Source organism: Lygodium microphyllum, chromosome 17, assembly GCF_053477565.2.
Source record: "Lygodium microphyllum isolate KBCC chromosome 17, Lygodium_microphyllum_v1.1.10, whole genome shotgun sequence".
NCBI lineage: Eukaryota > Viridiplantae > Streptophyta > Polypodiopsida > Schizaeales > Lygodiaceae > Lygodium > Lygodium microphyllum.
The window spans coordinates 41,300,030-41,324,382 of NC_141151.1; positions in this window are offsets into that span (position 1 = coordinate 41,300,030).

Genomic DNA, 24,353 nt, shown 5'->3' on the forward strand with positions numbered 1-24,353 from the left:
TCGGACAAGTGGTCTGATCGAACGGGGTTGGTCCGAGTCTGAGCGTCCGAGTGTCCGAGTCAGACGAGGTTGGTTCGATCGGAGGTTGTCCGAGGGTCCGAGTCCGAGCGTCCGAGTTCGAAAATCGCGATTCTGGGTGTTCCGATTGTGGGCTGGTCCGATTCTGGGGAATCGGACTGGATAGGGTGGTCCGATTACTGACGTGTCCTAATTCATCCGATCAGACGGGGTTGGTCCGAGTCCGAGCATCCGAGTGTCCGAGTCGGATGGGGTTGGTCCGATCGGAAGGTTGTCCGAGCATCCGAGTCCGAGCGTGCGAGTCTGAAAATTGGACGTCCGATTCTGGGAATCGGACACTGAGTCGGGTGTCCGATTCCGCCGGTCTGACGAACTTTCGAGCACGGATTTGTCCAAAATCACCAGATATCTATGACTATAGACCACCAAATTCAGCAGTAATGATGTTGGAGTGGTGGAGGAGAGATCTATGTACCTGGGGATCGTCGAATGCAACGTCACTCCGTGCCCTGATCGATCGAACGGTCACCCAAGCTCTCTCTCTCTCTGTCTCTCTCACTCAGCTGGTTGCAAATAAGGATTCCCTTGCCCTTCCAAAACTTATAACCCTGCTGGTCATTCCTTGGATGCTACAGATCACTCTCCTAGCGACTCCTACGCATTCAAATGCGCATTTCCTCCGTTTTTCCCTTGTTTTCCCCAATTTTCTTCATGTTTTACAGTAGCAACCCTGTGCCTTTCGGGTGTGATTTCCTACTGTTAACCTACTCTAAACACAACATAAATCGAAAGCAAAACACTGAACTAATTTCTCCATGTTTTCCAATCAGCAACCAACCAAAATATCCCAAAATACTTTGTTTTGAAGATTAGAAACACCCAACTCCCTACCTACCTTAAGCTCTGTTTCGGGGATGAATACCCTACTTCGATGCTCGATATGAGGCGTGCAAGTGCTCAAGCTTGAATCCGTTGGTCTCGACAACGGAACCAAAATGTGGAAGCTTTCGCTCAACCGCCAAGACCCTCGGACCGCTTTTTGTTTCAAGCGTTCCAAGCCGAGCACTAATGGCTACCTCTCACATAACCGACGCACCATCCATATCTATGGGTGTAGTGAGCTTACCTCCGTGCCGTTCGAGTTACCTGCTCTCCCGCGCACTCCGGTAGCTCCACGATCCAAGTGCAAGCTTCAAGCAATCTCCATCCTCAAGCTCCACACTCCAAGCTCCATTGCCACGAGCAAGACAAGAGAAGGGAAGAGAAGAGAAGAGAAGAAGAGAGGAGAAGATGGAGAGCTTCTCCTCCTCAGTCCCTCACCCTCACACACTCACTCCCTCACACTCACACTCCCTCTCTCAAGCACAAGCTCAAGCAAGCAAGAACAAGAAGAAGAAGAAGAAGAGGAGAGCTACTTTTGGCCACACACAAGAATGAGCTTCTCATTCACTTTTCAACTTTATATACAAAACACTAAATCCCTTTTGGGCGGTCATCCCCTTTTTCCTTTTTTACATGGCCGGCCGTAGCCTAGGCCCTTTTTCCCATTGTCCTTCTATCTTCCTAGCTTCCTTTCCACCGCCCATCCACATTTACAAATTGCACGGGTGAGAGCCCGGCGCTCCTTGAATCAAACCATGATGCGCTTGTGCTCTTTTACAAAAGTTTTGACTTGCGCTTTTCCTTGTGCGCCTTTCTTTCTTATTTAGGACTCTTCTCCTTGTGCGTCTTTGTCTTCCGTTTCTCTTTTCCTTGGCCTTTGTCTTTGTCTTCTGCTTTAGCTTTTCCGGATTTTCCACCTTCGTTCATTTGAGGGTTAACAAGGTGGTACTATGTCTTCATCATCTGGGTCTCAGTTTACAGCTTCAAGCCCTCTGATACATGCCCTTGAGTCCCTAGCTGCACAGTCAGATGTGGATTCTCCACGGAGATCTTGGGTTGTTTGTGCAGTGCTGCTCAGGGTACATCTATCGTCAGGAATGTCATGTCTAGTCATCTCTGCATTGGTAGCTTGATGATGTTGCATTTTGCTTTGACTAGACGTAGATTGAACACAATGTACATGCGTCCTTGTAGTGTAGCCTTTTTGCCCTTGATGGATAGATTGGCCCGTTAAGGTTCTAGGGTTTCTGTTTGCCTCTATTCGGGTGCGGGCTTCTGGTTGCTCCTTTCCAAGTGAGCATCCATGCTCGCGTAGGGCCATTACTGCCCGAGGGTCTAAGTTGGAGGACCTGTCACAGTCCGCGTTCTCTCTCCAACCTATTGGGGAGGATACAGAGGGGGCAGAGCCCCCTTTGCGGAGGTCCGGGAGGCGGTCCCTTCCCCAGCCCGCAGGGCCATTACGGTAAACACCATGCACAGCTTGGAGAATTGTTCAGCCAAGTCGTGAACCACTTGCTCGAAGTTTCAGCCCAGTGGTGGGTCTACGATGCGCCTTTCGCTCTATGTAGCCTATAGGGTCAATTACGGGGTTCAGAGTTTTTCTAATTCGTTGCCTCGTTCGTTTTTGGGTCTAATTAGGCTTTTCCACTCAGCGGTTTGCGTCTAAGTCCCTAGTCTCGCAACTGCCTACCTCTAGCTGCTAAGCGGCTGCGCCCTACGATTTTGCCTATTCAGTGTGCCAGAATCAAGTTCTGAGTGTTCTAAGGGCTTCCGGCAGTTTGTATTGCTGAGTGTTGGCCAAGTCAGGTAAAGTTTTCTGAAAAGTTAGTGAAACTGCACACTCGGCCCAACTGGTCCGAATTGCAGGGTCCGAGTGCCCAATTCAGCACGGCTGAGGGCCGAGTGGGAAGGGCCGTACGTAACCACCGTCTGAATGCACAACTTGGCCAGTGCAAACCTGGGTGTCTGAGGGCCGAGTGGGCCGAGGCAGAGTCAGGTGGCTGAGTGGGCCGAGGTAGAGTCAGGTGGTCGAGTGGGTCGAGGCAAGGTTAGGTGGCCGAATGGGCAGAGGCAGAACTCTAAGGTAGTCCCAGTGCTCGATTCGGACGGCCCGAGTGTGGGCGTCCTAGTGGTAGTGGCTGAGTGGGTCGAGTCGAGCGGTGCGAGGGCTGAGTCTGGGCCTCAGACCAGAGTCGTCATTACTCGGACGCGCTTATTTTCTTGCTTATTTTCTTTGTTTTTCTTTGTTTTCTCCTACTCTAATGCATCCAAATCACAAGGTAAATACCTACACTACTCCATCTCGCAACATAAATCTCAAAAAGCAAAAAAACCTACTTCCCAAGGAGATCGAATACCATCTTCAACCCCCTCACTTCCTACCTATCTCAAGCATCGGTTCGGGGGAAAACCCTTACTTTGATGCTCGATTTGAAGCGCGCAAGCGCTCAAGGCTTGAATCCATTGGTCCCAGCAACGGAACCAAAATGTGGGAGCCTTCGCTCAACCGCCAAGACCCACGGACCACTTATTGTTTCAAGCATTCCAAGCTGAGCACTAATGGCTACCTCTCACATAGCCGACGTGCCATCCATATCTACGGGTGTAGTGAGCTTACCTCCATGCCGTTCGAGTTACCTCCTCTCCCGCACACTCCGGTAGCTCCATGATCCAAGGGCAAGCTCCATCCTCAAGCTCCACGCTCCAAGCTCCATCACCGCGAGCAAGAGAAGAGGAGAGAAGAGAGGAGAAGAAGAGAGGAGAAGATGGAGAGCTTCTCCACCCCACGGTCCCTCACCCTCACACATTCACTCCCTCACACTCTCACACTCCCTCTCTCAAGCACAAGCTCAAGCAAGCAAGAACAAGAAGAAGAAGAAGAAGAAGAGGAGAGCTACTTTTTTCCACACACAAGAATGAGCTTCTCATTCACTTTTCAACTTTATATACAAAACCCTAAATCCCTTTTGGGCGGTCATCCCCTTTTCCCTTTTTTACATGGCCGGCCGTAGCCTAGGCCCTTTTTCCCATTGTCCTTCTATCTTCCTAGCTTCCTTTCCACTGCCCATCTATATTTACAAATTGCACGGGTGAGAGTCCGGTGCTCCTTTAGTTAAGCCGTGGTGCGCTTGCGCTCTTTTACACAAGTTTTGTCTTGCGCTTTTCCTGGTGCGCCTTTGCCTTTGTCTTTTATTTTAGCTTTCCGGATTTTCCACTGCCTGGTACTCTTTTATAAGATTTCAAGGTGCATCTTTGCATTTTAAAATGCACCTTTCCCCTTTTTGCAGTTGCGCCTTGGACTTTTAAGGTTGCCCTTGCGCTTTTGGCCTTTTCTCCCCTTCTTGCTTCAGTCGAGCTACCTTTTTTCCGCCTTTGCCCTGCATCTTTTTTATTTCCTTTTGCTTTCTTCGTATTGGGGTTAACAGCGACTCTGAAGTCAAAGATTCTTCTGTGCAGAGCGCGTGTATTCTCGCATCTCAGACGCAGAATACACGCGCTATGAGACGTGGCCACAGACGCAATGACAGCAAACATAGCTTCTTGTCTATCCCTGCATCTGTACTGAAATGTAGACGTGCTGGCAAACGAGCTAAGTCGGCTAATTTCAGTCCGACGATTGCCATTCATGATTTATTTGTGCTATACAAAATGCAATCATAGATCCTAATACACAAAGAGAGAGAAGAGAGAGAGAGAGAGAGAGAGAGAGAGAGAGAGAGAGAGAGAGAGAGAGATAGAGAGAGAGGACTCACCTTGGGTGTTTGGTGTGGCAGGTGGTGGCGCTTCTTCCTTCTCCTTCTTCCTCTCCTTGGTGAGTTACTCTCCCTTGATACTTGCTTGCTGCTTGTTGTGTCCTCCCTTTGCTTATTCTTCCTCTTGTTCTCCTCTCTCTTGTTCTCTCTTTCTTCCTCTCCTTGGCTTTCCTTTTTTCCCTCTTGTCTCTTTGAAGTGAAAGAAGAGGTGAGTCATGAGGAGGTGAGGCATGAAGAGACTGCAGGCGGCTAAACTCGAGCTTCAAAACGTGCAAAAAACGCAGGAAAGGAAAGGCGCAGTTTGAAAAGAAATGATTCAAGTATCTTTTGAATTTTGACATTTTGTCTATTTTCGCGTGTATATGCGCATCTAACTTTACGTAAATGCGCTTATAGACGCAAAGTTAGATGCGCAGATAGACCCAGATTTAGACGCATAGGTAAACGCAAATATAGACGCGCATTTAGCTTTTATCATGAATTTTTGTTTTTAAGATAAGTTTTGATAGTAAGTTATTATCATAAGTTTTTATGTATTTATGATAAGTTTTGTGTATTTAAAATTGAGATCTTAGAATAATTAATACGCCAGCTTAAAGTTTTTATGTAAACACATGAATAACAAATTTGATATTGTCATGAATTAGGTTTAATCATGTTGTCGTCATCACCTAGTGTGGTGCATGTTGATGAGTCAACGAGCACATCCTCAAGTAAAGATGAAACATTACGTCTTCATAATCGAGATGCATGGCTATGACGAAAAATTAAATGCATGTGTGATCATTGTCGAGGGTGTATTTTTCGAGCATGTCGACTTGCAATGTCACACCTCAGTATGTATGGAGAATGGGACCGAGAAAAATTACCGGTATTCATTGTTTTTTTTTAACACTAAGATTGCTAGTCTATGTTACTCAATATATATCAACGTACATGAAACTCCCTTTTGTGGTTGAGCAGGATGCGGTGCCACATCCTCAGATGCTCCCTCCCGGGCGTTGAGAGGCTGCAAAATGTCGACGCGAGGAGGCAGAGTCTTCAAGAAGAGTAGAGACTGACGACCATGATAGTAGCCCTCATGAAATTCCCCATCAAGTTGTAGAGGATGAGATTTTGGACAACATGCTACACCATCTATTTTCGCAACCGGTTCAGGGAGAAGGTCACTCTACAAAGCCAGATGATCCACTATACGTAGCGTCATCTACTACGTTGTATGAAGGTTGTACGTACTCCGTTCTTCGTGCATCCCTCGAGATACTTAACTTGCAAACAATTTATGGATGGAGTAATGTCAGTTTGAATGCGTTATTGAAGTAGGTATCAATTCAGTTTGGCTTATGAATCATAATATTAATTATTCTATTTTGAAATCAGACTGAAGTTAAAGCCAGCGTGATATCCAATCGTGAAAAGAAGTCATGAGCCTCATCCACATCCAATTCTCCTCTATCAGCAACCACTTTACCAACACAACCATACCTGCAAAAGACTTCTTCCAATAAGAACCTGCAAGATGCTTGAGTAGTCTTTGTACTAAGAGCTCGACCTTCCACTTGATTTGTCAAGTCTTATGTAATATTTCCACTTAAAAATATTACTAGACCCGACTTTCCGCACACCACGTGAAACTCATGCAAAGGTTATTTTCAGTATTGGGATTACCGGCAGTGTAACCTGTAAACCACATGCGAGGAATCGAGAACTCCATCTTGGCAACGCAAGGCCGGGGATTCAAACCCGCATAGCCGCGGGGAAACATCCTCTTGGGAGGAGGTTAAGAGGATAATTGTGCAATTAATTTCAAAAAAAAATTATTTATCCCTTTTCCCCCAGTTGATGCACGGCTGGAGGAGAGGGAGTGTGGGGGGATGGGCTAGTAGTGGGCTGCATGAGGAGGGGGGGGAGAGAACCATGCAAAGGGCCACATGGGGGAGGTCCCCTCTCCCCCCCGGACTATATAAACCCCCTAGTGGGGAGGAAAGGGGGAGATTGGGAGGTCGCTGTGCTGAAGGTCGGGTGTTGTGCCGTTGAGGAGGAGAGGGAGCCGCCACGGCTGAGTACACCGCCCCTTTGCAAACGCCGCTATTGCTGTTGCTAAGTCCGCCGCCTGTGGCTTGACAACCCCCGCCATCCTCACGCCGTCATTCCTCTTCCACGATTGCCCTCCCTCTTTCCACGTGGTGTTCTGCACACCCCAAAAGCTTCTAAGGGGGCTTCCCTGAGCCCCCCTTCCCACTAGATTTCCCATAAGTCCATTCCTACCCCCCTCTCGATTTTTATGAGAGAAAGAAGAAGTTCATAAGCCTCCCTTTCCCACTAATCCCCCATAAAACCATTCCTAGCCCCGGGACTTTAAAGCCTCCAATCTCGCAAGGCCCATTCACAAGAGCCTTTTTCGCGAACCCCCTCATAAGGCTTCAATTTCCGAAACTCCATTCATAGAAGCCCCATTCCCAAGAACTTCCTCTCCCAAAAAAGGCCCAAGCTCCAACCCCTAAGACCTTTCATAAGCCCGCAAGCCGGTACTTCTTTCAAGGATCCATACTTCAAAGGGGATCTCCGCATACGAGGGAGACGGGCAAAGATCTTAAGGCTACGAACCAAGGCGAGTAAATTTGTAAACCGCGAAGGCAAACCAGAAGCCGAAATCACGTCTACGATGGCCCCTAAAAAGTCACAAGGTGCGCCTCCAGGAGGACCTTGGTACCTGGCTATTTGAAATAAATTGGTTATTTCAAATAGCCAATTTATTTCAAATGGCCCCTAAAATTCGTAAACCGTGAAGGCAAACCAGAATTAAAAATCACGTCTACGATGGCCCCTAAAAAGTCACAAGGCCCACAAGTCCAGGTTTTCTTCCTATTTTTGATTTCACGTAAAAGTATTGCAATTACGCATGGTTATTTCATGGAGTACGATGCACTTATGCTTGTCAAATCCACCTAGCTAAATGCGATTGAAATAAATTGGCTATTTGAAATTTACTAGAAGTAACTCACGATATGAAGATTGGTCATTGGTACTTTCAATGGAATGAACGAAAAAAAACATTAAGGTGTCTATGCATTTTAGGACCTTATTAGCAAGTTGCCTTTTGTGCATTTCAAAGTGACGGTCTAGAATGCCTATTGCGTAGCTTTACAAGGTCGAAATTATTAAAGTATACCTTTGATTAGGCATGGAAAGATTAAATCGCATGTCGCATTTTTAGACAAATCTTCTTTGTAATGATTCATTAAGGAAGTTATTATCAACCGTAGGAAATAGCAAAGCATGGAAAATATTCTAAGGGTTGCATGAAATAGGTTAACGCTAGCTTAAATTGGCATTAATCTCATTTAACTACGTAGTAGTTAGGAAAGGCTACATATTGCACATTCATCGTACGAAGAATTTCATTCATCAAGAGTTGTATTTAGGGAAAGGCTGCATGGTTCATTTAAGCATGAAATCGTAAAGGCTTAGAAAAAGAATTGTGAGCATGATCCTTGAATGTAAGACCTAGTAGGTTCAATGGAAGTTATGCCGAAATTTAACATGTGTTTTGGTCTTAACAAGAAAAGTTAGGGATTGTGAATCTAGTCGTACGTAGAGACAATGAATCGCGTGCTTACGTGAATTGTGACGTAATGCAACTAGTTTTCTCTTTTTAGATCAAGATAACATCTTTAGGAATGGTTCGTCCGTGTCGTAAGACAAGTAAACTGGATTACCTAAAACACCTAAACCGCAAAGGATTTGCATAGGATGGTTAAATCGATACAATAAATACTCCAAGTGCTAACTAGGGTTTAGCACGTTAAAGATGACCTAGTTTCGCACTTGTTGCCAAGTCGAAACCCTCATACCCAAAGGTCCTACCCACATTCACAGAATGTAGGGACGATTGGGCGCGCTTGCAAGAAACGATCTAGGGTTTCTACCCTAAGGATCACTCGATCACATGTTGAAACTCGGATTGAGTTGGAACCCCTAGGACCGAACGTTGTTGGCCTAGTGCAATTGGGAATGGGTTGGATAAGAAGACACCCTAAACCCTGCTTCTTGTCTAATCATGATTTCGTGACCAGAAGACGCCATTCGATGGGTGAAATGATCCCATGGAATGGATGCGACACTTCTGCAACAAGTTGCAACGTCGCATGATCTTGTGGTTTGATCACAAGAGAGTTGCCAATTCCTTAGAATGAGATTGACAAATTCTTGCGCAAGTTTAACTTGCAAGAGGATGAGTAGCTGTCCTGCTACAGCACCTTTCTTGGGGAAAAATTGCCAAGATGAGGGAATCATGTATTTTCTTGGAAAAAAAGGACCAGTCAAAAATTTGGAGCGACATGGTCGCCATGATTTATTGTTAATGTATGAAACCTAAGGTATTGGTTAAGTTGGGTTAACAGGGTATGGCCCTAACCCAAGGACAAAAGGGTTAACAAACAAACCCTTGGGAATCTTGCCAAGTCGCAATTGATCCCGGATCGAATGTTTGATGCATTCGGAGAGAAGGATTCACTCCTTAGCAGTTGGCCAAAAATAAACGACCACTAGTTTGATTGTGCTTGTAACAGTTTAGGAGAGCTGTATGCATTGTTTGCTCAATGAACTAAAGATGGAAAGATAATTAATGCTTCAGGTTGAAGGCCTGAAGGGAGAGGCAGCATCAGTTACCCCTGACTGTCTACTTGACCCTAACCAAGAGGGATTGTTAGCCGTGCCGAGAACGTGGACCGAACCCCCCACGTGAGGTCTCCTCCTTGAGCGCTACTTGGAGTAGGAGGACGCTTGGGTGCCAAGGGGGCTCTGGCCCCGTAAATCCCTTGCCTTCCGGGCCCTGCACAAGAGGCCGACGTGACTCACGATTGGATCTCAAGGCCCGCATACTAGTCTACGGGCGGAATCTTGGATTAGTAATCCCTGTGGATTACTGGATAGCCTTCAGGCGAATTATGGATTAGCCTGCTGGCTGGACTTTATGGATGTATTCCAAAGATAAATAAGATAACCTGTTGTAAAGGAACTTGTTTGACACTGCTTTTCTATGTCAAGTGCTAATATTACGTGAAGGAACCAGTATCTAACTGGCTAATTAATGAATTTGCTTGATGTGTGTCCAACTAAATGTGGTAGGTAATTAGACAACGAAAGCAACCTTGAGGAAAGTGCGGGGGATGTGGCCATGGGTCTGTCCTATGGATGGGTGGTCCCGGTTGGCCGAGAACTTTTCTCAATCATAATGGATAGCAACGAGCTCTTCTCAAAGGAAATGAACAGCAAGGGAACTGACCTAGAGTTTAGGTAGCAACAAAAATCCCGATTTATGCTATTTTAGGGGAACGGAATGGGACTATGCCTTATGGAAGAGAGGTCGAGCCTTGCATCCATCTCATTTTCCATTCTCCTTGAACCAAGTATAGCATGAATCCGCTTCGGCCCTGGCGTTTCTGCATAAAGTAGTTCGCTTGGGATTTGATGCTAGTTATTGTTTAGGAAAATGACCATTAGGGGGAAACCCTGATTCAGGTCAGTCCTAAGTGGGAATGGCCGGAATACTTCCGCTACATGGAAAATGCAAAAAGTCCTAGATCGCAAACCCCGTAACATTCCATGGGAGTGGCGGGTTGAGATTTCTAGACTCTCTTTCCGATGGACTGCTAAGACGTGTCCTGAAAAGGAACAGGTGGACACGTTACAGTTGGTAACAGAGCGAACCAATGAAGGATTTGTTTTTATAAGAAATCTTAATAAAAAGAAGTAAAGCAAATGTTGTTATTAAGAATATTTCCTTACTTTCGATGCTGTCTTGCAAAATTATGAAGCATGGAACAGGTTCTTAGTGTTCCAAGTCATGTTTATGACCGCAATGCATTCCTCAGATTATCGACAAAGGATTGATATGATGAACATCCTAGATGGTATTTATAATCCATCACCTTTGTACGTGGAACGGAGGTGGACGGGTGACTCAGGAATCTACTACATAGCTACCCATCGGTTCGCGTACCTTCGAACCAACCTAAAGAGGATCAAGTGGTTGGAGGACCTAAAGATCGTAAAGCTATTCATTTTTGTTGAAGCTCACGTAAACTCAACTTTACATGTCAAAGGTCAGAGGGTTGAGCTAAACTCATATGTATACGAGGAGGTGACCCACATAATCCCCGCCGACAAGATCAAGGTGTTGGGTTGCTACGAGAAGAATGGGTACCAAAGGAAAGGATACCCTAATCTTCCGATGACTTATCGATTCTTGAAGATCCATGACCCGAGACCATACTATTATCCAGTTCTCGTAGCTAAATGTAACACAACATTATTCTTCCCGAACTAATGTAGCAATTGCTCTATCATCCCAAGAAATATGGTACTTCTGAAAGGGCTATGCCCATATAAATGAAATAAGACTTCTTTTTATCAATGTTTGTCTTGTCTATGAGAATTGATAAAAAGTTAAGTGGCTAGGTTTCTTGGCCGAAAGCTGAATTGGGTATGAAGTATAATCATAACGATTAGCGAGTTGTAACATTAAAAATCCTCTATCCAGGCACAACCCCAAGTACATGTTTCGATTCCGCCCCCTACATCAAGTACAGCCGTGATCCAGGAGAAGAAGTTTCTTCTCAAGCAGATCAAGCCGCCAAAATTTGACGGGAAAGGAAGGACTGTCAAAGCTGATGCTGAGATTTGGATAGAATCCATGGAAGATTACTTTGAAGCAGCCGGTACTGCGCCCGCCAACCAGGCAATGCTCGCCAAGCAAAAGCTCACCGACAAAGCTAGGCTTTGGTGGAAGCAATGGTGTAGAGATCAAGGGACCTCGGAAGGATCCGTTACCTGGGAAAAGCTAAAGAAAGCTATGCAAGGAAGATACTTACCACCTGTGTATCGCACGTAGAAAATGAATGAGTTCTACGAGCTAAAACAGCTAGGTCTCACTCTTGACGCATACTAGTCAAAATTCGTCTCACTTCTGAAGTATCGCCACAGATGGATATGACACAGCAAGTGTCAAAATTTTGTGCCGATTTAAACCCACCAGTGAATACCCGCCTCGAATCCATGTGCCCAATAGATCTATAGGACGCACTCATTCGAGCTGTGCCCATAATTCAGGAGGTGCAAGCTAGGCCAAGAAGTAACAAGATTTGGTCTTATAATGATCAGAACAGAGGAGCATATATGCCCCAAGCAAAGAGAGTTCAAGGCCAAAACCAGGGACAAGAAAGAAACCAAGGACCAATAATGTCAACAACTTTGTCCCTACCCAAAGCAATGTCCGAAATCTCCGTTGTTTCCACTGCAATGAACCCGGTCATTTCAAAAGGCAATGTCCCAAGCTTGGTGGAGGACATCGTCAAGCTCCTTTCCAAGGAACTACCCGTGGCCAAGGAGCCGCCACCCGAGGTAGAGGAGGAACCACATGTGTTGCCAACAGGGAAATGTGCAAAGAAGAAGACCCGACCATGGAAGTAGAATTTGAAAGGGCGACAATCCATGCCGCTCTTCACAAGAAAGGCCCGAATCGCCAGTTTTCGGTGATTCAGACACCATCATACTATCAAGGTAAAGGCTTCAAAACCTTGATTGATTGTGGCAGTGCATATTCCTTTATCTCACCAGCTTGTGCGAGAAGATTAGGAATAGCCACAGTAGAAGCACCTACCTTGCTTGTGGAATTAGCGAATGGTCGTGAGGTCACTTGTACCAGGCAAACTGCTAAGGTGGAATTCTTTTTGGAAGGAAAGTCGACTTCGATCAAATTCAGGGTCATGAACCTAGGTATCCATGAGTGTCTACTCAGAATGGATTGGGTTAAACCTAAGAATGCCCACATTCATTGTGGAAAGAGCCAAGTTTCCTTTCGAAACTCTGAAGGGGAATTGGTCACAACTCAAGGAGAGGCTGGAAAGCCGAAAATTCAATTAGCTAAAGCATCTCGGATTGTGAAGGGAGTTAGAAAGGGACTACCTGTCTACTTGATTAAGCTTAATAAGCTAGATCAGAAGCAGGAGTCTAGTGAGGAACCTTCATGGCTAAAGGAGTACACGGACGTATTTCCTGAAGAGCTGACAGAACTCCCGCCTCAAAGGGAAGTGGATCATGAGATCAAGCTAGTGCCAGGAGCTGCGTCAATTGCAAAGAGGCCTTATAGAATGTCCATCCCGGAAGCAATTGAGCTGAAGGAGCAACTCAAGCAACTATTAGATCATGGCTACGTCCATCCTAGCAATTCACCATAGGGAGCTCCAGTGTTGTTCCAGAAAAAGAAAGATGGAACGCTTCAATTGTGTATTGATTACAGAGGGTTGAATCAATCAACTGTTAAGAACAAGTACCCTATTCCTAGAATAGATGAGCTTCTTGATCGTCTTCAGAGTGCGAAGATCTTCTCCAAGATTGATCTCAGGTCTGGTTACTATCAGATAAGGATCAAGGAAGAAGATATCCCAAAGACGGCGTTCAACACAAGATATGGACACTTTGAGTTCCTAGTTATGTCATTCAGGCTTACGAATGCACTTGCCACCTTCAACAGGTTAATGCAGGATATCTTTAGGCCATATCTTGATGACTTCGTACTCGTCTTCTTCGACGACACCTTAGTCTATTCCAAACAGGAAGAAGATCATGAACCCTAGCTTTGGATTGTCCTTGAGACAATAAGGGCACACAAGCTCTATGCCAAGATGAAGAAGTGTGCATTCTTCAAACGTCAGATTGAATATATGGGATTCATCATATCAGCGGAAGGAATCTCAGTGGATCTGGCCAAAGTCAGAGATGTTCTAGAATGGCCAATACCAACAACTGTCAAAGAAATACGCATTTTTCTTGGATTGGCAGGATGGTATAGGGTCTTTATCAAAGACTATGCTTTGATTTGCAGCACCTCTAATGGATTTACTGAAGAAACAAACATCCATTGCATGGTCAACTACCGAACAATCTAGCTTTGATAGATTAAAGTAAAGTTTAGTATCAGCACCTATCCTGAAACTTCTGGACCTTAGTAAGGAGTTCGAAGTAGTAACTGATGCTAGCACGCTTACCTTAGGATGTGTGCTCATGCAAAAAGGCCATCCTATAGCATACTGAAGAGCCATGAGAAGAATTATGCTACCCATGATCTAGAACTATTAGCTGTCATCCATGCTCTGAAGCTTTGGAGACACTAGCTGTTGGGTTACAAGTTTACTCTAGTGACGGATCATAAAAGTCTCAAGTGGATCTTTACCCAGAACGAGCTCAACATGAGGCAACGTCGGTGGATTGAAGTGCTGGAGGAGTATGATTTTGAAATCAAATACTGACCTGGAAAGGAGAATGTAGTTGCCGATGCACTCAGTCGCAAGGCATTCCTTAATTCTCTAATCTTGCAAAATCCATCAACAGCTAGATCTCTAGCCACAAAGGTATCCATACCAAATAACCCAATACTTGAACTAGCCAGAGAAGAAGCATGCCATGATCCCACCTATCTCAGAAGGTGCTAAGGGAGATTCTTATCAAGGATCAAGACCCGAAGCTACAGGCTAAGTATCATGAGTTCTCTATCAGTAGTGGACTTGTCTACTATAGAACGAGACTATGTATACTAGCAAGCCAGTCACTCAAGCAGAAGATACTGTGGCAAGCTCATGATTCCCCTTTCTCAGGACATCCTGGCTATGCCAAGACTCTCAATGCAGTTAGGAAGAGCTACTATTGGGAGAGGCTTAAAGGTGATGTCCTCAAATATGTCACTGAGTGTTTGTCTTGTCAACGTATTAAGGTCGAACATGTCAAAATGCCAAGAAAGTTGCAACCACTTGACATTCCCCAAATGAAATGGGAATTCATCAGTATGGACTTTGTTGTTGGCCTACCCCAAGTTCAGGGAGGATACAACTCCATCATGGTTATGGTTGATATGCTTACTAAGGTTGCACACCTTATTCCTATTAAGACAAACCATAAAGCCTCAGACATTGCAAGGTTGTTTATCAAGGAGATATTCAAGCTATATGGGTTGCCTAGAAGAATCATTAGTGATCGTGATTCTCTCTTCACATCACACTTCTGGAGAGATATCTTTGAAGCTATTGGGACTCAACTCTATTTTAGTACAGTCTACCATCTCCAAACCGATGGTCAAACGGAGCGAGTCAATCAAGTCATCGAAGATATGCTAAGGGCACACTGCTGCCGCAAACCAAAAAGGTGGATTCAATATTTGCCTTTGGTTGAATTTGCCTACAATGCTTCTTACCAATAAAGCATTCAGATGACCCCTTTTCAAGCATTGTATGGACATGACTATCGAAGTTCCCTAAACTTCTCAGATCCAACCTTGAGGGTTGAAGCTTCAAGGCAGATGCTGGAAGAGATGGATGACCAAATGAAGTCAATAAGACACGACATCCAAGCCGCCAAGGATAGACAGAAGGCATACGCCGATTTGAAGCGTCAAGATAGAACCTTTGAGGAAGGAGACATGGTCTTCATTCGCATATGGCCAAAGAAGAGTTCCCTGTCCTTAGGAGATTGCAAGAAGCTAAGTCCAAGGCATTATGGACCATACAAGATCCTCAAGTGCCTAGGACCCAATGCTTATAAACTGCAACTCCCTGAGAACCTAAAGGTTCATAATGTATTCCATATCAGCCTATTGAAGAAGTATGTACCTAATCCTAGCCATGTACTTGATGACAACTAGTTGTAATGCCTAGCCAAGGAGTCCTTGAGCTACGGCCTGACAAGATCTTAGATGTTAGGGAGAGACAACTGAGATCCAGAACCTTGAGAGAATGCCTCGTCTAGTGGAAACATTATCCCAAGGAGGATGCCACTTGGATGGATGAAAGCACTCTCAACCAACAATATCCCCAGTTCATCTCGAGATGAAGACATCTCGATTCCTCCAAGGGCGAGAGAATGTAATATGTCCACTTAAAAATATTACTAGACCCGACTTCCCGCACACCGTGTGAAACTCATGCAAAGGTTATTTTCAATATTGGAATTACTAGCAATGTAACCTGTAAACTGCATGCGAGGAATCGAGAACTCCGTCTTGGCAAAGCAAGGCCGGGGATTCGAACCCGCATAGCCATGGGGAAACATCTTCTTGGGAGGAACTAAAGAGGATAATTGTGCAATTAATTTCAAAAAAAAAATTTATCCCTTTTCCCCCAGCCGATGCACGGCTGGAGGAGAGGGAGTGTGGGAGGATGGTAGTGGGCTGCATGGGGGGGGGGGGGGGGGGGGGGGAGCCATGCAAAGGGCTAGGTGGGGGACATCCCCTCTCCCCCCTGGACTATATAAACCCCCTAGTGGGGAGGAAAGGGGGATATTGGGAGGTTGCTGTGCTGAAGGTCGAGTGTTGTGCCGTTGAGGAGCAGAGGGAGCCGCCGCTTGGCTGAGTACATCGCCGCTTTGCAAACATCGTTGCTGCTGTTGCTAAGTCCACCACCTATGGCTTGACAACTGCCGCCATCCTCATGCCGTCATTCCTCTTCCACGATTGCCCTCCCTCTTTCCACGTGGTGTTATGCACACCCTAGAAGCTTCTTTAAGAAGCTTCTAAGGGGGCTTCCCTAAGCCCCCCTTCCCACTAGATTTCCCATAAGTCCATTCCTACCCCCCCCCCCCCCGGGATTTTATGAGAGAAAGAAGAAGTTCATAAGCCTTCCTTTCCCACTAATCCCCCATAAAACCATTCCTAGCCCCGGGACTTTAAAGCCTCCAATCCCGCAAGGCCCATTAACAAAAGCCTTTTTCGCGAACCCCCTCGTAAGGCTTCAATTTTCGAAACTCCATTCATAGAAGCCCCATTCCCAAGAACTTCCTCTCCCGAAAAAGGCCCAAGCTCCAACCCCTAAGGCCTTTCATAAGCCAAATTCCGCAAGCGGATACTTCTTTCAAGGATCCCTACTTCAAAGGGGATCTCCACATACGAGGGAGATGGGCAAAGATCTTAAGGCTACGAACCAAGGTGAGTAAATTCGTAAACCGCGAAGGCAAACCAGCAGCCGAAATCACGTCTACGATGGCCCCTAAAAAGTCACAAGGCACGCCTGCAAGAGGATCATCTCCTAGTATTCATGTGGATATTTCACCGAGCCCACAAGTCTAGGTTTTCTTCCTATTTTTGATTTCACGTAGAAGTATTGCAATTATGCATGGTTATTTCATGGACTACGATGCACTTATGCTTGTCAAATCCACCTAGCTAAATGCGATTGAAATAAATTGGCAATTTGAAATTTACTAGAAGTAACTCACGATATGAAGATTGGTCATTGGTACTTTCAATGGAATGAACGGAAAAAAACATAAGGTGTCTATGCATTTTAGGACCTTATTAGCAAGTTTCCTTTTGTGCATTTCAAAGTGACGGTTTAGAACGCCTATTGCGTAGCTTTACAAGGTCGAAATTATTAAAGTACACATTTGATTAGGCATGGAAAGATTAAATCGCATGTCACATTTTTAGACAAATCTTCTTTGTAATGATTCATTAAGGAAGTCGTTATCAACCGTAGGAAATAGCAAACCATGGAAAAGATTCTAAGGGTTGCATGAAATAGGTTAACTCTAGCTTAAATTGGCATTAATCTCATTTAACTACGTAGTAGTTAGGAAAGGTTGCATATTGCACATTCATCATACGAATAATTTCATTCATCAAGAGTTGTATTTAGGGAAAGGCTACATGGTTCATTTAAGCATGAAATCGTAAAGGCTTAGAAAAAGAATTGTGAGCATGATCCTTGAATGTAAGACCTAGTAGGTTCAATGGAAGTTATGCCGAAATTTAACATGCGTTTTGGTCTTAGCAAAAAAAGTTAGGAATTGTGAATCTAGTCGTACGTAGAGACAATGAATCGCATGCTTACATAAATTGTGACATAATGCAACTAGTTTTCCCCTTTTAGATCAAGATAACATCTTTAGGAATGGTTCATCTGTGTCGTAAGACAAGTAAACTGGATTACCTAAAACACCTAAACCGCAAAGGATTCGCATAGGATGGTTAAATCGATACAATAAATACTCTAAGTGCTAATTAGGGTTTAGCACGTTAAGGACTTGACCTAGTTTCGCACTTGTTGCCAAGTCAAAACCCTCATATCCAAATGTCCTACCCACATTCATGAAATGTAGGGACAATTGGATGCGCTTGCAAGAAACGATCTAGGGTTTCTACCCTAAGGATCACTCGATCAAATGTTGAAACTCGGATTGAGTTGGAACCCCTAGGACCGAACGTTGTCAGCCTAGTGCAATTAGGAATGGATTGGATAAGAAGACACCCTAAACCCTGCTTCTTGTCTAATCATGATTCCGTGACCAGAAGACGCTATTCGATGGGTGAAATGATCCCATGGAATAGATGCAACACTTGTGCAACAAGTTGCAACGTCGCATGATCTTGTGGTTTGATCACAAGAGAGTTGCCAATTCCTTGGAATAAGATTGGCAGATTCTTGCGCAAGTTTAACTTGCAAGAGGATGAGTAGCCGTCCTGCTATAGCACCTTTCTTGGGGAAAATTTGCCAAGATAAGGGAATCGGGTATTTGCTTGGAAGCAAAGGACTTGTCAACAATTAGGAGTGACATGGTCGCCATTATTTATTGTTAATGTATGAAACCTAAGGTATTGGTTAAGTTGGGTTAACAGGGTATGGCCCTAACCCAAAGACGAAAGGGTTAACAAACAAACCCTTTGATCTTGGATCGAATGTTGGATGCATTCGGAGAGAAGGATTCACTCCTAGCAGTTGGCCAAAAATAAACGACCACTGGTTTGATTGTGCTTGTAACAGTTTAGAAGCACTGTATGCATTGTTCTCTCAATGAACTAAAGATGGAAAGATAATTAATGCTTCAGGTTGAAGGCCTGAAGGAAGAGGCAGCATCAGTTACCCCCGACTGTCTGCTTGACTCTAACCAAGAGGGGTTGTTAGCCGTGCCGGGAACATGGACCGAACCCGCCGCGTGAGGTCTCTCCGTTCAGCGCTACTTGGAGCAGGAGGATGCTTGGATGCCAGGGGGCTCTGGCCATAAATCCCTTGCCTTCCGGGCCCTGCACAAGAGGCCAACGTGACTCGGGATTGGATCTCGAGGCCCGCGTACTAGTCTACGGGCGGAATCTTGGATTAGTAATCCCTGTGGATTGCTGGATAGCCTTCAGGCGAATTATGGCTTAGCCTGCTAGCTAGACTTTATGGATGTATTCCAAAGATAAATAAGATAACCTGTTGTAAAGGAACTTGTTTGACACTGCTTTTCTATGTCAAGTGCTAATATTACGTGAAGGAACCAGTGTCTAACTGGCTAATTAATGAATTTGTTTGATGTGTGTCCAACTAAATGTGATAGGTAATTAGACAACTAAAGCAACCTTGAGGAAAGTGCGGTGGATGTGGCCATGGGTCCGTCCTACGGATGGGTGGTCCCGGTTGGCCGAGAACTTTTCTCAATCATAATGGATAGCAAGGAGCTCTTCTCAAAGGAAATGAACAGCAAGGGCACTGACCTAGAGTTTAGGTAGCAAAAAAAATCCCGATTTATGCTATTTTAGGGGAACAGAATGGGACTATGCCTTATGGAAGAGAGGTCGAGCCTTGCATCCATCTCGTTTTCCATTCTTCTTGAACCAAGTGTAGCATGAATCCGCTTCGGCCCTGGCGTTTCTGCATAAAGTAGTTCGCTTGGGATTTGATGCTAGTTATCGTTTAGGAAAATAACCATTAGGGGGAAACCCTGATTCAGGTCAGTCCTAAGTGGGAACGGCCGGAATACTTCCGCTACGTGGCAAATGCGGAAAGTCCTAGATCGCAAACCCCATAACATTCCATGGGAGTGGCGGGTTGAGTTTTCTAGACTCTCTTTCCGATGGATTGCTAAGACATGTCCTGAAAAGGAACAGGTGGACACGTTACATTTGGTATCAGAGCGAACCAACGAAGGATTTGTTTTTATAAGAACTCTTAATAAAAAGAAGTAAAGCAAATGTTGCTGTTAAGAAAATTTCCTTACTTCGATGCTGTCTTGCAAAATTATGAAGCATGGAACAGGTTCTTAGTGTTCCGAGTCATGTTTATGACCGCAATGCATTCCTCAGATTATCGACAAAGGATTGATATGATGAACATCCTAGACGGTATTTATAATCCATCTCCTTTGTATGTGGAACGGAGGTGGATGGGTGACTCAGGAATCTACTACATAGCTGCCCACCGGTTTGCGTACCTTTGAACCAACCTAAATAGGATCAAGTGATTGAGGACCTAAAGATCGTAAAGCTATTCATTTTTGTTGAAGCTCACGTAAACTCAACTTTACATGTCGAAGGTCGGGTTGAGCTGAACTCATATGTATACGAGGAGGTGACCCGCATAATCCCCGCCGACAAGATCAAGGTGTTGGGACGCTACGAGAAGAATGGATACCAAAGGAAAGGATACCCTAATCTTCCGATGACTTATCGATTCCTAAAGATCTATGATCCGAAACCATACTATTATCCAGTTCCCGTAGCTAAATGTAATACAACATTATTCTCCCCAAACTAATGTAACAGTTGCTCTATCATCCCAGGAAATATTGTACTTTCGAAAGGGCTATGCCCATATAAATGAAATAAGACTTCTTTTTATCAATGTTTGTCTTGTCTATAAGAATTGATAAAAAGTTAAGTGGCTAGGTTTCTTGGCCGAAAGCTGAATTGGGTATGAAGTATAATCATAACGATTAGCGAGTTGTAACGTTAAAAATCCTCTATCCAGGCACAACCCCAAGTACAGGTTCCCAGTCCGCCCCCTACATCAAGTACAGCCATGATCCAGGAGAAGAAGTTTCTTCTCAAGTAGATCAAGCCACTGAAATTTGACGGGAAAGGAAGGACTGTCCAAGCTAATGCTGAGATTTGGATAGAATCCATGGAAGATTACTTTGAAGCAGCCGGTACTGCACCCGCCAACTAGGCAATGCTCGCCAAGCTGAAGCTCACCGGCGAAGCCAGGCTTTGGTGGAAGCAATGGTGTAGAGATCAAGGGACCTCAAAGGATCCATTACCTGGGAAAAGCTGAAGAAAGCTGTGCAAGGAAGATACTTACCACCTACGTATCGCACATAGAAAATGAATGAGTTCTACGAGCTAAAACAGCTGGGTCTCACTCTTGACTCATACTACTCAAAATTCGTCTCACTTCTGAAGTATGCGCCAGAGATGGATATGACACAGCAAGTGTCAAAATTTTGTGCCGGTTTAAACCCACCAGTGAATACCTGCCTCGAATCGATGCGTCCAACAGATCTATAGGACGCACTCATTCGAGCTGCGCCCATAATTCAGGAGGTGCAGGCTAGGCCAAGAAGTAACAAGACTTGGTCTTATAATGATCAGAACAGAGGAGCATATAGGCCCCAAGCAAAGAGAGTTCAAGGTCAAAACCAGGGACAAAGAAAGAAAGCAAGGACCAATAATGTCAACAACTTTGTCCCTACCCAAAGCAATGCCCGAAATCTCTGTTGTTTCTACTGCAACGAGCTCCGTCTTTTCAAAAGGCAATGTCCCAAGCTTGGCGGAGGACATCGTCAAGCTCCTTTCCAAGGAACTGCCCATTGCCAAGGAGGCGCCACCCGAGGCAGAGGAAGTACCGCCTGTGTTGCCAACAGGGAAATGTGCGAAGAAGAAGACACGACCATGGAAGTAGAGTTTGAAAGGGTGACAATCCATGCCGCTCTTCACAAGAAAGGCCCGAATCGCCAGTTTTCGGTGATTCAGACACCATCGGACTATCAAGGTAAAGGCTTCGTTCATCAAGAATTTCATTCATCAAGAGTTGTATTTAGGAAAAGGCTGCATGGTTCATTTAAGCATGAAATCGTAAAGGCTTAGAAAAAGAATTGTAAGCATGATCCTTGAATGTAAGACCTAGTAGGTTTAGTAGAAGTTATGCCGAAATTTAACATGCATTTTGGTCTTGACAAGAAAAGTTAGGGATTATGAATCTAGCCGTACATAGAGACAATGAATCGCATGCTTACGTGAATTGTGACGTAATGCAACTAGTTTTCCCCTTTTAGATCAAGATAGCATCTTTAGGAATCCATGTCGTAAGACAAGTAAACTGGATTACCTAAAACACCTAAACCACAAAGGATTCACATAGGATGGTTAAATCGATACAATAAATACTCCAAGTGCTAACTAGGGTTTAGCACGTTAAGGACTTGACCTAGTTTCGCACTTATTGCCAAGTCAAAACCCTCATACCCAAGGGTCCTACCCACATTCACGGAATGTAGGGAAAATTGGACGCGCTTGCAAGAAACGATCTAGGGTTTCTACCCTAAGGATCACTCGATCAAATGTTGAAACTCGGATTGACTTGGAACCCCTAGGACCAAACGTTGTCGGCCTAGTGCAATTGGGAATGGGTTGGATAAGAAGACACCCTAAACCCAGCTTCTTGTCTAATCATGATTCCGTGACCAGAAGACGTCGTTCAATGGGTGAAATGATCCCATGGAATAGATGCGACACTTGTGCAACAATTTGCAACGTCGCATGATCTTGTGGTTTGATCACAAGAGAGCTGCCAATTCCTTGGAATGAGATTGGCAGATTCTTGCGCAAGTTTAACTTGCAAGAGGATGAGTAGCCGTCCTGCTATAGCACCTTTCTTGGGGAAAAATTGCCAAGATAACGGAATCATGTATTTTCTTGGAAGCAAAGGACTAGTCAACAATTTGGAGTGACATGGTCGCTAGGATTTATTGTAAATGTATGAAAACTAAGGTATTAGTTAAGTTGGGTTAACAGGGTATGGCCCTAACCCAAGGACAAAAGGGTTAACAAACAAACCTTGGGGGATCTTTCCAAGTCGCAATTGATCCCGGATCGAATGTTGGATGCATTCGGAGAGAAGGATTCACTCCTTAGCAGTTGGCCAAAAATAAAGGACCACTGGTTTGATTGTGCTTGTAACAGTTTAGGAGCACTGTATGCATTTTTTGCTCAATGAACTAAAGATGGAAAGATAATTAATGCTTCAGGTTGAACACCTGAAGGGAGAGGCAGCATTAGTTACCCCCGACTGTCTGCCTGACCCTAACCAAGAGGGGTTGTTAGCCGCGCCGGGAACGTGGACCGAACCCGCCGCATGAGGTCTCTCCGTTGAGCACTACTTGGAGCAGGAGGATGCTTGGGTGACAGGGGGCTCTGGCTATAAATCCCTTGCATTACGGGCCCTGCACAAGAGGCCAACGTGACTCGGGATTGGATCTCGAGGCCCGCATACTAGTCTATAGGCGGAATCTTGGATTAGTAATCCCTGTGGATTGCTGGATAGCCTTCAGGCGAATTATGGATTAGCCTGTTGGCTGGACTTTATGGATGTATTCCAAGATAAATAAGATAACCTATTGTAAAGAAACTTGTTTGTCTTGTTTGACACTGCTTTTCTATGTCAAGTGCTAAGAGTATGTGAAGGAACCAGTGTCTAACTGGCTAATTAATGAAGCTGTTTGATGCGTGTCCAACTAAATGTGGTAGGTAATTAGATAACTAAAGCAACCTTGAGGAAAGTGCGGTGGATGTGGCCATGGGTCCGTCCTACAGATGGGTGGTCCCGGTTGGCCGTGAACTTTTCTCAATCGTAATGGACAGCAAGGAGCTCTTCTCAAAGGAAATGAACAGCAAGGGTGTTGACCTAGAGTTTAGGTAGCAACAAAAATCCCGATTTATGTTGTTCTAGGAAAACAGAATGGGACTATGCCTTATGGTGGCAGAGAGGTCAAACCTTGCATCCCTCTCGTTTCCCATTCTCCTTGAACCAAGTGCAGCATGAATCCGCTTCGGCCCTGGAGTTTCTGCGTAAAGTAGTTCGCTTGGGGTTCAACGCTAGTTGCTGTTTAGAAAAATGACCATTAGGGGGAAACCCTAATTCAGGTCGGTCATAAGTGGGAACGGCCGGAATACTTCCGCTACGTGGCAGACACGGAAAGTCCTAGATCGCAAACCCCGTAACATTCCATGGGAGTGGCGGGTTGAGTTTTCTAGTCTCTCTTTTTGATGGACTGCTAAGACGTGTCCTGAAAGGCAACAGGTGGACACGTTACATCTTCTCGTGCAAGCACAAGATATCTCATATTCCATAAACCTGTAGGCATGGTAACCAATTCAACTACCCATTTGTAATGCATAGACAATGGATAGGTCGATTGCAACCCATCTCTATGCTTTACCATGGAATACATCTGACAGACATTGCATGATTCCACATAATGCTCCACATCTTTATACATATTTTGCCACCAATACTTCTCTTTGATCTTGGCAAATGTGCCCCAAACTCCTCTATGTCTAGCCCATAAGCTTTCATGAAACCCCTGCATCACCTGTTGTTGAGAAGCCCTATCTCCCAAAACATGTACTGGAGCTCCTCTCTTTTTCTTTGCATGCTTCTATAAATATCCATCTTTTAAGAAAAACCCATAAGCTTTTCTTTTAATCCTTTTGAATTCAGCTTCAGACCATTCAGCCTTCTTTATCATGAGGTTGAGATATTGGCCTATTTGCAGGCAATCATCCCCATATGATTCTTCCAAGAATTGTGTTCTCATTGAAGCATAACACTGATCATGCTTTCTCTCTATTGCCCATCTCTTCTTCATGGCTATAAGTTCTTTTCTTACTGCTGAAATCCT